This window comes from Ambystoma mexicanum, chromosome 6p (assembly GCF_040938575.1).
Source record: "Ambystoma mexicanum isolate Mex_15411 chromosome 6p, UKY_AmexF1_1, whole genome shotgun sequence".
NCBI lineage: Eukaryota > Metazoa > Chordata > Amphibia > Caudata > Ambystomatidae > Ambystoma > Ambystoma mexicanum.
Genome location: NC_090935.1, coordinates 590,948,746 through 590,963,493, shown reverse-complemented (window position 1 = coordinate 590,963,493; position 14,748 = coordinate 590,948,746). Strand labels below are relative to the sequence as shown.

General features: G+C 46.3%; 1 protein-coding gene across 1 annotated transcript in view; it reads right to left on the bottom strand.

Moving 5' to 3' along the window:
- The window catches only part of AP3B1 (adaptor related protein complex 3 subunit beta 1), a 2,743,269-nt gene that overhangs the window by 1,054,908 nt on the left and 1,673,613 nt on the right, over window positions 1-14,748 (bottom strand). The window lies entirely within an intron of this gene.

Below are 14,748 nucleotides of genomic sequence, written 5' to 3'. Positions count from 1 at the left end.
CATGGTCACTTTGTTCATGGAACACAAGAGGGAATCTTCATTTATACACCCAGCCATCAACTGATCTTGAGAACTTTCAAATTATATGTCTACAAGAGACCTGGATCACAGATACACCAGCATGTGACGGCTTCCTTGCTTTTCTAAATCCTGCAATAAAAAAAAAACAGGGAAGGCCAGCATCGGGTCTCCTGACCCTAATCGAAATAAATCCCTATTGGAGGGTACTGACCACCGAAAATATAAACCCTTGGATTCAGATGACCATAATAACAATAAAGACTCATCAAGACCAAAAAGAAAATGATGAAACAAAAATCGCCATATTGAATCTCTACTGGAACCCTGCAGCCATCACAACTAATGAATTCATCAACGCTGTATTTATCACAGTCGACAACCTAGCTGACACTTACAGAAACTTGGAACTAATACTCTGCGGAGACCTAAACATCAACCTCATTACACTAACCGGTACTCCACGACGACCCGAACACCTATCGGCTAAAGCGTCAAAATGGATGAAAGAAATCCATATCCGAGATCTCAGCCTCCTAAATCATGCAAAAAACAATTGCACGCTCTTTATGCCAACATGGAGCAGAGCTTCCTCTGCAGCAATTATCGACTATATTTTTCTCTCACAAACCCTGCAAGATTCGGTCGACATTGCTCAAACCATAGCTTGTGACTACAGTGATCATAATAAGCTAACAGTACAGTCATACCTTACCAGACATCAAGAGCCATCTCTAGGTCAACCTTTACTTGAACTGGACGGTACATCATCAAGACTTCGCATTCCACAAACAACACTACCATTGCTTCCAAAGAAATTATCAACTTCCAAAAAACCGGACCTGGAAAAACTGAATTATGAATGGATTCTGCTCCCGTTCCAGCAAACAGTCGAAAATCGCTCACAAAAAACTCATCTGCACAGCTACAACGAGGAAATAGCAGCAAAAAAAAAGGAGCTAGCGAAACGGATAAAACAGCTCAAGAAAAATAGACAACCTGAAAATATTATTCAGATTGCCAAACTAAAACAAACCTACAACAACTGGAAAAAATCTCAAAAGGCAATATTACTACAAACAGATGCAGAAACAATAATGAAAACATACCGGACGAATAATACCAAAGATCTCTGGAATCTCCTGAACGAAAACCATCAAAAACAACAAAAGCTAACAGCCAACGTACCAAAGGAGACATGGGTCAGTTATTTCTCAAATATGTATGCAGCTCTTCCTGATTCAACTGAACAAGAGGAAAGTAAAATTAACATAAAATGGTCAGTAGCCATTTCATACGAAGATCTTCTATTCATGATCAATCGACTTAACACCTCAAGAGCGCCGGACCCTGATGGACTTTCGAATGCCATGCTCAAACAAGACCCCTCGGCATGGGCAAGTTTTCTGCACAAGTTACTTGATATCATAAACTTACACAACCAAATTCCTACTACCTGGAAAACGGCAACAATAGTCCCCATACACAAGCAAGGCTCGCGTGATAATCCACAAAACTTCCGCCCCATTGCCTTACTCGACCCTTTAGGGAAACTCTTTGCATCAGTCCTATTAAAACAACTCACTGCCTGGGCCAACTCGACCGGTAGATTCTCAACACGGCAAACTGGATTCACTCCTAATCTTGGAACAAACATCAATCTCCTTCTCCTCCATCTCATTAAACATGAAGCGATTAACAGCAAGACCATGATATACGCCGTGTTCATCGATTTAAAGATGGCCTTTGACGCGATACCTCGGCAAAAATTATGGGCGAAGCTTAAGGCATGGAACTGCCCTCCGAACATTCTTGAGCCCATCAAACTACTTTACTCAGACACTTCAATAAAAGTCAGGCTCACAAAACAAGGATTGACCACTGAAGCAATACCAACATTTAACGGACTAAAGCAAGGATGTCCTCTAGCAGCGACTCTTTACAACCTCTATACATCAGATATTGAACAACAACTGGAAAACAAAGCAAACCCCCCAAAAATCAATTCAACCCCTGTATCCATAATGGCATATACAGACGACATTGTCTTAATGGACAAAACCCCTACTGGCCTGCAACTTTCACTCACAGCTCTGAGCAACTACATGACCCAAAATGATCTAACAATCAATATCACTAAAACAAAATCTATGCAATTGACGAAATTTCAACCCAAAGCTAAACAACAACCCACCTTCAATATCAATGGAAACAAGTTGGAAAACGTGACAACATTCAAGTATCTTGGAATCACGATCAACCAATCAAATACAGAAGCAGAATGGCTGGACAAAATTGAACAGAAGGCGCAAGCATTAGCACGTCAAGGTTGCATCTTACACAGAAAGTTTGGTAAGTTTTCATTTAAACCGATAATTGCGTACTACAGGCAAAAATACATTCCAATAATAACTTATGGCGCTGAAACAATGCTGAACGCAAAAGTAGTAAACTGGATGAAATTTGAGTCCATATTCTGGCGTAAGATTCTATCTCTACCGGAATCGTACCCCATGCCACGAATAAGGTACGAACTTGCAACTCAATCTATCGGCTCCATAGTACGATGGAAACGTCTGGACATCTATCGTAAACTCCTGACCGACGATAAGACACCGGCAATCAATATTCTCAAAACTAAAACAGCGACCTTAAATACCACAGTTCTATCAAAATGGAAAAAATCTATCACCAAGGAAATGGAACAAGAAGAAATATCTCAAGAATTTTTAACGAAGCGTCCCCAACATGCCAAAGTCAAACTCCTACAAAATGACTGGATCAAAACCATTGAACAGAAAAACTCCTACAAGCGGTCGCTATACTGTAACAAGGACAACAGAAAACTAAATGAACTACAACCATACCTGCGATTATTTCCCGATCCAGTGATTAGATCAATATTTCTGAGAACTAGATTGAATATCCTGCCGACAAACTACTATTTATCCACAACAAACCGGATCCCCAAAGCAAGGAACTACTGTCGTTTTTGCGAATTTGAAACCATACCAGAGACCATATTCCAACTAGTCATGGAGTGTCCGGCGCTGGCAGCTCAACGCATGCAATTTGGTTCCCATTTCGATATGGCTTCACAAGAAATGGACAAAGATGAAAGATGGAATAATATCCTAAGTGAAACTAACAACAAATACATATTCACAGTTGTCCATTTTCTGACTAACATTCTTGATCTCAAGCGCAGAAAACTATAAAGCACTTCTTACATTTCCTCCGCCCTTCTATAAGATTCACAATGATGCAAAAGTTTATCACTAAACTAAGACATCAAAAAAAAAAAAAAAAGAAAAAAAAGAGACTTACCTACCTTTCTCCAGATTTCCCAAGTTGATCAGGTGGACATGCCTTGAAGATCTCCTCCCAGCGCGTCAGCTGGTGTTTTAGTGACTGCTGCAAAAGTGTCACATAGTGCAAAGGTATCTAAGCGATGAAGAGGCCCCAAACCCTTCAAACGCAGAGTGCAAGGGTATGCACCTGAGCAAGCACTGACCTCTCATCCACAAGGAAAGACCCGATTTACCACACATACACTAAGAAAAAACTGAGGTCATCACTGGGAGAAGTTAAAAAAAAATAAAGCTACTGCTAGGGAACTGCAAACTGAGGAAGAAAAACAGTGTCAAACTCATCTTATGCCGAGAAAAGGGGTTGAGGCTTTACCGCAAGATTAAGGTCCCAAACGGGAACTTTAAAAGGAGCTGGAGGGAAAACATTACCCTTCAGAAATTCTATCACCAAAAGTACCTTAAAAATATGAAGTTTCCTCAGGAGAGGCCTTGAAGATGGAAAGCGCCGCCAAATAACCTTTGATGGACCAAACCAGGAGCCCCAGATTGGCCATGTTCAGCAGAAAAGATGATACCTCTGGTGTTTTGCATAGCAAATGATCTACATTCTTATCCCTGCAACAGCTGCAGAATTTGTCCCAACGGTAGCGGTACATAGACTTCATTTCTGGCCTTCTGGCCGAAAGCAAAATCTCCATTATGTCATCCGGGAGGTCCCAATCCTTATACCTCAGCCTCTCTTGACCGCTGGATGTAAAACCAGACCCTCCTCTCGCAAGACAGGGTCCTCTGTTTGTGGAAGGCGTTTTGGAGGACAGATGGACATGTCCAGAAGGTCCAGGTACCACGTCGTTTTAGCCCAATCTGGAGCAATTAGGATCATGGATTTCCCAAACTTTCTCAACCTCCTGATCACGTGAGGAATGACGGGGACTGGAGGAAATGCATACAGAAGTGGATTCTCTCAGTCCACTATGAACGCGTCCCCTAGAGCTCCTCTTGGGGGAATTTCCCTGGAGCAGAACAGTTTGCACTTCCGGTTGACACTAGTCGCGATCAAATCCACCTGAAGGGTTCCCCAAAGGGTGAAGATCCCCTGAAGGACTTCCCAAGCTAGTTCCCACTCGTGGGAAACTGAAACTGTGCTCTGCCTGCTCAGAGCATCCGCCGATGCATTCTCCTCTCCGGCCGGGTGAACTGACGATCGAGAGATTCCTTCTTGTATTGCCCAGAACCAAAGCTGCATTGTTTCTCTGCACAGTGGTAGTGGCCCCTACACCACCTCTCTTGTTGAGGTAGTATATGACCACTGTGCTGTCAATATCAAGACACTTTTTCCCCCGTACAGAGGGCAATAAAGCCTTCAGCGCAAGTCTGATTGCTCTCAGCTCCAAAAGATCGATGTGTAGTTTGGACTCTGATGGAGACCACGACCGCTGATTGTCAGATCGTTGGCGTGGGCTTCCCATCCCTTGAGTGAGGCATCCGTCACTACTGTGATCTCTGGCAATGGTTGCCAAAAAGGTTCTCCCATCAGATTATTGTCCTCGCAGGGCCACCACAGGAGATCCTGTGCGACCCTGCTTGGAACCTGAAGTAGGTCCGACATGTTGCCAAAGAACCTAAAGCATTGTGTCCTGAGAGCCCATTGTAGGGATCTCAGGAAAGCCTCTGGAACAAGAAAAACGCCGGATGCCATGAGGCTGAGCAACCTCAAAAGTTGAAGGCCGGGAGACGCAGGGCATTCTGGAATTTGGTGACCATCTGCAGAATGTCTTGAGCCCTCACCTTGGATGGCGAGGTCTTTCCCAAGGATGTATCCAGTACTGCCCCGATGAATTGGAGCTTTTGAGATGGTATCATGTGGGACTTCTTGTAATTGAGGGAGAAGCCCAGTCCGTGGAGGGAGGGGCAGGTGACGCTGGGATGATCCAGGACTTGCTCGGGAGAATGCGCCCTGATCTGCCGAACGTCCAGGTAAGGGTAGACGTGAATCCCACCACTGCTGCGACCCGCTGCCACCACCATTATCAGTTTGGTGAACATTCTCGGGGCAGAGGTCAGCCCAAACGTCAGAACTCAAAACTGATAATGAGAACCGCCAATGGCAGACCTCGGGTACTTTCTGTCCTTGAGATGGATTGGCACATGTGAATAAGCATCCTGAAGGTCCAATGACACATTCAATCCTGGAGTTGGAGGGCCTGAAGGATCTGAGAAAGTGTGATCATCTTGAACCTGTCCAACTTGTTCAAGTATCTCAAGTCCAAGATGGGTCTCAGTCCTACGTCCTACTTGGGGATCAGAAACAATGGAGAATACCATCCTTTGTTCCTCTCTGTTACAGGCTCTATAGAAACTTTCTCTAGCAAGGCCACAATTTCGGGCACAAGGAACAGATCTGGAACCTTCAAAGAATGGCTCCTCGGTGGATTGTTTGGAGGTCTCTGAATGAAGGGGAGGCAGTAACCTTGGGCTATAGTTTGTAGTGCCCAAGCATCCGAAGTAATATGTCACCATGAATTCAGATGATGAGACAGTCTGCCTCCCACCGGAGTGTTGTGAGTCAAGACCTCAGAAAGGTTTTGAGGTGGCTGAAGCAGTCACTGTTGGTAAAGATTCAGCTGCTTGGGCGGGCTTTGCACCTCTCCCTCGTCCACCATGCGGGAAACTTATTTGGCCTCTTTAACAAGCAATTCCTCTCGCCCTACCAACTGAGGAGTAATAGCAAAAGGATCAACCGCTTCACTGGAGTGAAAAAGCTGAAGCTGACTAATAGCGGCACCTAAAGACTTAGCTGCCGCCTTCGAGGTCTGCAGGTTCCCAAGGCTTTCGTCAGCATTGCTGCCAAAAAAATGAAACCAGTCAAAGGGCATGTTAAGGAGTCTAGATTGCACGTCCGGTGCAAAACCAGAATTCCTTAAGCATGCTAACCTGCGTATTACCGTGGTTGCTGCCATGCCTCTGCTGACACTGCCAGCAGAATCCAGACCTGACTGAAGAGACTTGCACACGGCCTCTTTGCCATCTTTCACAACGTCCAAGAAACCATCTCTTTCCTCCCCTGCATCACCAGACCTTCTGGTGTAGGGTGATTCGACAAGTACCTGGGGTCACTGCTTGACAGACAGTTATTTCTTTGTCAGGTTCTTATTTACTGTCAGACTCCACTCTGGTGCTTCCCAATTAGCACTTACTATCTTCTGAAGAGCGACATGAAAGGGAAGGATAGGATCCCTTTGAGGACATTTGTCCAGGATATCTGTGAAGTAATACTGTTTGAATGGGAGGGCAGGTCTGCTCCATCCCAGACAATCCACTATCTTGATCATTAACTGACTGTAAGAGGCATCTGCCTGCTCATCTGATTCAGGCCTTCCAAATTCCAATTCCAGTGAAGTGTCCACTCCACTGGCTGTTTGTACATTTTCATGCAGGTCTCTGAACGTGGATTCCTCGGATATGAAACTATCAGGGACATTTGGTGTGCCACACGGCATTATCATCAGACGGCTCACTGTCCTCATAAATAGAGGAGAGAGACTTAAAGAAATCCTTCCTTGGAAAAATAGCAAAGGTTTTCTGTATTTCATGTAAAGGCATCGAGCCATATGCCCAGGGAGTCGTCGATGTCCTTGATGAAGACGTGTTTCAACGTCGATGGCACCAGTGGCTTCGATGGCGTCACTGACATTGATGGCAATGACCTCGACATCGAGTTGTCTTTTGACTTATGGCTCAACAAATTCCTCGATTTCTCATTGTGATGAGGAATCGACCGCTCCCGATGGGAATCTGGCTTTCGTCCCCGGCTGGAGCCCTTTCCTTACCGGCTTCAGAAGGCGCGGTAGGAGGATGGCCTACTTGCTTCGAGGGTGTTTGGCCCTCAAAAACTTTTAAGCATTTCCTGCCTGAATGTTTCCCACTCAGCCAGAGTGGAGGCCTTAGTGGGACAAGATATAGTAATCGCAGGAGAGGAGCCAGACGAGGACGTCGAAGTAGGTGACTTAGGATGCCTTTTCTTTGACTTAGTCGACGAGGAGTGGTGGGAGCCACTCCGTGACCTGTACCTTTTTTCATCGAGGTGAGTCGCCTCTCGCTTCGTCTGAAGAAAGCTTTTTCAACAGGATAGTCGAAGGGGATTTTTCAGAGTCTACCTACCGCCAATTTCCCCCTTATGCTCCTTCAGACCTTTTCTGGTCATCGACTGACACTTTGAACAGGCCGAGGTCTTGTGCTCCACACCGAGACACCACAAGCATACTCGATGGGGATCCGTCAGCGATATCTTGGCATCGCAGTCTTGGCACTTATTAAACCCGGTCTTCTGGGTTGTCAGTGCTGAAGACTAAGATATTTTCTGATATTTCTCAAAGAAATTTCTGATGCACACTGTAGTTCAAGAAGTGTACGCTTACTCGGAAACACGGAACTGAAGCCAATGGGTGCTGCGTGTGCTATAGATGCCTTCGATGACATCACCCTCGGGATGGAGGCTCTCGAGCGGTAAAAAGTCGACTGCATCGATGCACAGCGCCCTATGCAGAAAAAAAAATTCCAAAGCAGCTGAAGCTGGATATTGGAGATATCAAAGATGAGGAATACGTTGGAGGACACAATCCATTCAAAATAGAAAATGTTAAGTGTCACACTTAGATGTAGGTCCTCCAAACATATATTCAAAGAACTTGCACAATGTAAGACCACCGCTTAGTCTATGCAATAAATCAATACTGTGATGCATGTGTATCAGAATGGTAAGGGGGTGGGGACGATAAGGTAAAATACTCTCGGGGTGTAAACTGTAACACATTCAATCAATCACTGCTGCCTGTGTTTTACAGCAAAGTAATGTACATACCAGCGTTAATAAGATTTAGCTGTTTTAGAAGAGGCTACTATGGTTCTGGTTGGTGGACTAGATCCAGAGTTGCTTGGAGACTCAGAGATCCTGGCAACACCAAGAGAAAAATCAAACATCTTCACTGTTCACATTATTGTGAACATAGTAAATATTTTGAATGCTACAGAAAACGTAGAGCAGCTCTTGAGTGATCTGCGGAGGAACGTTTTTGGATGTGTGTGGCAGGGAGGGATACTTTAATTTTAAGTTGCCATATATATTGGTTACTATTGTGATCAGATATGTTTTGTGATGTTTGAAAACATTATTTTATCTCATTACATCTGACTATACCAAATACAATGAGGGGGATGTTACCTTATGCTAGCAGGCTGTGGACCGTGTGAAATCTGGTCCTATCTTAATCCATGAACGTCAAGGTGTTGTTGACAAGGAAAATCAGCCTAACAAGGTAGCCGCACCAGTATTGTAAAATAAATGGAGGGTAAATCAGAAATTGCAGGACCCTTCTCTCTGCTTAACAAACACAACAGATCCCCCCCACAAGGGACCCAGGTTCATGGGTCTCGGGAACCTCCTCCTGAAAGAGTGTAAACTTGGCGAAGTGAGGCCATCTCATTCACAGAGCCCCCTCTGCAGCCAGCATGGCTTCATGTGGGCAAAAGAGACTGCTACACTGAAAATAACGTGGTCCTTTAAGGAAAGAACAGAAAAAAACTACTCTCATGGAGCCCGAACAAAGCGAGGAGCAGCTTTGTTAACTCATATGCACACTCAAAGCTTTGCAGAGCAATCAGCAGCAGGTAATTGGAAATAACCCATTATAAAACCCAGTGTATCGGAGAGGGAGCGCATGTTTGTGAAGAGAAGAAGCAGAAGGCAGGAGCAAGGAGAAGCTTGAGACAGTGTAAATTGGTTTGTGAGGTGGGTGTTATACCCTTGGAGTCCTGATGTAAGTTACTGGTGGAAAGGCACTTAGTCATATCTACTGAGGGAGCTATGCGCTATTTCCCAGAAGAAATGATGTACGTTGCTGGCATAAAGAGCTGGGTGATATATCCTGGAAGGACCATGTCCTAGTAGAGGATGAGTTAGCTTGGTATTATGTCCTTGAAGACATTGTAAAACAATTGGCGTGTGACTTAGATTCTGTATCCCTGTTTGTCAAGTGAGGAGGGAGGAGGCAGAGGGACACCATGGCCATAGAGGTAGACGAGAACAACAAGCTTGCTGGGTGCTATAATCCTAAACCTAAGAAGCTTAACTCTTATATCCAAAGTGACAGAGAAGCGAAACTCCTATTGATTTATAGGACACCCCAAGTTCCTGCACTTATTTTAGTACAAGTCATCCGGACAATAACAATCAAAAGCAGAGGCAAGATAGTTGGTCATGTCTTTGTTGAATGCCACAAGAGTCCGCAGGAAAGATCTCCCACATGTTCCACTCTCTCAGAGCTTTATCAAATAAAGATTATATCATGATCATCTTGCATATACTAAAAGTTCACAATGCATCTACCAACAACTCCTGTACAGAGTGTACTTATGGCATGCCCTGCCACATGAAGTCTAGTTTTGTAAGAATTGGTTTATTTGACTTCAAACATAATTCTTTGCTCTTTGAAAATATGCTCAGTGACCTCCAATGGTAAAACACCTTACCCTCTTAAAACCAGAGGTAGATTACAGATGTCATTTTTTTCCCCAAAACTATTTTCTTAAATAGACAATTTTATTTCATGACTGGTTATTGTACGATTAAGCCATCATGCTGTTTAAATGAAGTCTGTTTTGACCACAGCGCTGAATCCAAATGAAATATATCCCATGATTGCAGGAAACGGGAATTAACATTTATTAGGAACACCTTACATTCATTACCAATAATGTAAATGATTTTCTGAATTTCCTAAAATGACACCAACAATTATTTGTGGATCACCTTTTCCAGTTTCTATACAACATGCCATCTTTCTATGCAGTTATAAAATGTGGACAACGATATAAAGTATGTGCACATTTTGGACGATTAATACCCTATATCAAGGGGTTTCATTTACAAATCAAAAGAACAATCGTGGTTATTACAGAAAAATGTTATCATAGTGTCAAATCTACAGTCAAAGACTGCAACGTAAACACACAGCTTATTTTGTTTTAATAGAACATTGAATTTGCATTTTGAAATATGAAACAAGAACCATCAAAAACACCACCAACCCACTTCGGCACCCCCCTTTTAACAAACCCACACTGGTATGACCTCCGCTGGCGCACCAGAAGAATGAGTCAGACTAATTACTGGCATGGCTAAAGGGTATTTTATTAAAATTGAAAGAAAAATCCTATCTAGCCCTACGGCTATGAGGTCAGTTCCTTAGTTCCTTAGTGTTCCAACAGTAATTGTGCTAGGGAAATGTCCCAAAAGAAATAGTCCTTAGTCCACATCCTATTCAACTAACTGGCTCTACCACTTAAGAAAACTTAACAAAAAAGAAGGACAGCCTCTGTCCTTGGCGGTTGCCTGGTCCAATGGTTTGGATCTCTCTCCAAACAGAAGGATTAAAAGTTTGTCAAGTTCGGTATCTCTTCCCAAACTAAGGTTTTAAAGAAATGTTTTCCAAAGTTCATCATTTATTATAGCAGTCCTCAGCCTCTAAGTTCTGTATGTCACCTTCTCAGTCTTTAAATATACTTCACACAGTTTCCCTTTCCTCAGAAAAAGTAAGGTTTCCTTTACATAATCCCACCATTTCCGACATGGTGTTTGAACGAGTCCTTGTCTTATTTTCGAATAATTAAACCCTGCAGGTTCTCTCTTCCCAGTTCTGTTCACTAGGTTTCTTGTTTCCAGCACTCCCCAAAGTCCTCTTTACATTTGTATATATTATCCGGCAGTGTCTTGACTTGGTGCCTGCCCACATCAACGTTCAGGTTTCTCGAGGTCCTGTAACCCTCTCGGCTACTCCAGCCTCGGATATTCAAGTATTTCGGTTTCTCCAAAGTCTTCTGGCCCTTTAACAAATTTGCTTTATCTCCGTTCGGGTTTATCTGGCTCCCGTAATGCTTGTGGCTTTCCCCTCCTCGGATATTCAAGTCTCTCTGTATCTCAATGTGCTCTGAAGCCCTCTGGAACTCTGGTAAGCTTGCTTTATATGTATTCGGGTTTATATGGCTTCGGTAACCCTGTCGTCTTCGCAGCCTTGACTAACACTGTTGGCCCCTCTCTACAGCGTTACATTTTCGGGAGCGTTTGCTTCCCTTATGCTGCTTGGCAGCTAATGCACCTTTCGTGCAGAGCTCGGGATTAGGTATTTCTACTACACTCTGGTCTGTCAGTCAATGGCCCCTCGGCCCACCACGGCTTTGGTGTGGTCGTGCCAACGGGCGAGAAGGTTGCTTTACCGTCCCGGTCTCCTCCTTGACCAAGTCCTTGTTGCCTGTCAGGTAGCCAGTCTTCCAGCGTCTTGTGAGTTTTTCATTTGCGTCCCACGCTACTGCTGGCTCCGTGGTCTAGCGTGGCTTTGCCCCTCCAGGACTTCTTCCGTTTAGAGAATTGCCTCTGCGTAGGATTCGCTACTCTTCATTCAAAGTTCTGTGTGGATTTATGTACTTCATGACAAACAAAAGGGGTGCGTCATCCTTCTTTGACTGTGGCGTTCAGTTGAGAGCCAGCATTACCTGAAGCCAAAGCGACTGAAGAAATGTCAATATAATATAAATCCAAATCATGGTCAACAACACTCTTTCCGATTACCATGAAGGCGTATAATGTACTCTGGACTGAGAGTTCCTTGGCAGAATGGGAGTCCTTGTCCACAAGAGAGGATTCACTCCCAGTGAGATGCCACTTGCAGAGACCTACAGGGAGGGTCTTGTTGGGCAGGCTCGCCTCCCTAGCTTCAAAGGGGGTGGCTCCCCTAATGGGAGAAGGGACAAACTGTCAAAATTTGTCACAACCCATTGAGATCTAAACACCACAAACATGACCGCAGATCACATTTAGCCAACACAATAATTACCATGTCAAAGTCAATTGACCATTCTCCCATCTTCCCCACAAATGATCAATGTTTGTGAGACAGCCACCTTACTTGTAAATGAGCCCTTCAAACTCCATGCGACAGTCTATGGCTATTTTCCATTCTGCTATTATAGGTCCATCGGCTGACCCCTCCCCTTCCAAGCTATGTCCCTCGATGTAATCAAGGCCACTGAAATAAGGAGTATTAACTGAAACCAAAGTCACCCAAAATACCAAATATGGATGTCTTGGGTGTGGATCTAAACAATAGGTTAAAACCTCATGAATATCAGCATAGATGAGTCTCAAAGTCCTGGAGCACAGGGCAAGACCAAATGAAGTATTAAATTGGGCTCCAGAGTGCTGCATTATGTGGTGACTGCTGCCCAAGTAAGTGTTCCCGGGCCTTATGCGAAGGCCTCCAAAGAGGGCAAAAATCATGTAGCACACAATAGAAGCCAATGGTATGGGCGCCAACTCTCAAAGCTTGTGTAGGTGAATTCATGGGAAGCATCATCTGGGTCTTCCTTTGGCTGGGTTTGTACAGGTCTCCTTGCCCAGTGCCAGTTGTGAAAAACCAGAGGGTGTTTCACAACTGAGTCCCCGGGGATCCCATAAAAAGATGGCCAGGTAAAGGCCATCGATTTTGGATCGCGACCTTTGGGGTGGACAAGTAAGGTAGGATCACCTTGATAGGGGGTCCTCAGGGAGTGGGGGAGAAGCACCTGATGGCGAGACATGGTATCCCCCTTTTTCCACAACCCACCCAACCCCTATCCCTGCCTATTTTATGGGAAACTACAGCTCCCATATTTCCTACCCACTTCACATTGACAACACAACTGAGCCGAGGAAGATGAGGAACGAGGCCAGGAAAGATTACCTCTACTGGAAGCAGCCTAGCCGCCCTGGCCTCCCTGGCGACAACGGCGAAATCCACCAGACTTGCCTCGTCCCCTGTAGGCTTCTTGTGACGAGGAGCAGGCCGCCTGACGGTAGGTCGAGGAGCCGCCGGCAAATCGTTTGGAAGCACCTTGCTTGCCTCCGAAGTTCCGAAAGGGCGGCCGCCGTTGCTGCAGAACTCCGAAGGCCCGAGCCGTCTCCGTGTCGGTCTTGATGGCCTGCAGCGACTCATCCACAGTCTTTCCAAACAGATTGTTCCCGTCGAAGGGCATGTCCAAAACCTTGGCTTGCACGTTCTGGCGGAAATCTGTCGCCTTGAGCCACCCCAGTCATCGAAGGCAAACGCTGTTGCCCAACTGGTGGAAACCGGTGTCGGCAATGTCCGTGGCCACAGTTATGGCATGGTCCGACGCCACCTCACCCTCCTGTAGGATCGCCAGGGCCTCTGCCCTCTTGTCGTCCGGGAGGAAGTCCAACGGGGGGGCGATCTTGTACCACAATTCCCTGTCGTAGCGGCCACAATCGCTAGGGTGTTGGCAGCCTTAATCGTCGTCGCCGCCAACGAGATGACTCGTCGTCTCACGGCATCCAGCTTCTTTCCCTCGCCGTCGGGTGGGGAAGTTGAGGATGAAGCAGATGCCCCCCCCCTCCGCTTTCTTCTTGGCCGCCGCTGAGACGACCGAATCCGGGGTCGGCTGCGCCCTAAAGGCACAACGGGGCGGCGTCGGGGACCCGGTACTTCTTGTACTGGTCCCTCTTGGCAGGTGTCGTGGACTGTTCTTGAGGAGGGCAAGTCCCTCGTCCCAGATGTCATCCAGCAATGGCACCGCGAGGACCGTCTTCCTTTTGGCCTTGCGCCGTTGGTAGAGGAAGCCTTCCTTCTCCTCAGGGCAGAGTTGAAAAAGCTCGGATGCCCTGGCAATCATGGCGTGGAAGGAGCCAATCTCGTCGGGCGGGGACGCCCGAGGAATCGGAGACGGGAGGACATCACCGCCGTCGTCATCCGTCCCCGTCGTGGCCGTGTCCGTTCCCTTGTCGTCCCTCGGGATCGAGGAAGGCGCCAAAGGCTGAGAAGGCCGTGAGGGCTGAAGGGACGCTGGATGAATTCTCCTCCTCTTGTTCGGAGGGCTTTCCGATGGGCCCGGTACAGCTGGGTCATCCGTCGGGGGTAGGAGCAGTCTCGTCCTTATCTCCGTGTATAAGGCTTGGATTGCCATCAAAATGGCCGCCGAGTTGTCCTGCCTGAGGCTCGGGTTGCGACGGGCGTGCCGGGAGCGACGGTTGTTGCTCCACGGGAACCTCGTCGTCGTTGCCACCCTCGCTCTCGTCGCCCCCCTCCTCGGGATTCCTCCCGTGGGGCTGGGCCTCTTCCAAATTCTCGGTCAGTTCCTCCTCGGATGTTGTGTCCGTGTCCGTAACGGCCACCGACCTACCCCCCCCCCCTTTTTCCACCAGGGTCTTCTGGATGGGCTTAAAAGAGGATTCCCTCCGCAGAGGCAGGGAAACTCTGGGCACCGAGGTCGCCTCCACTGGGATAGCCTCCACAGGCTTTGCCAAGGCCGCAGCGACTCCCTCGATAGAGGCCTTAGCCGGGTGAATCAAGGCCTTCACCACCCTGGGCGCGCT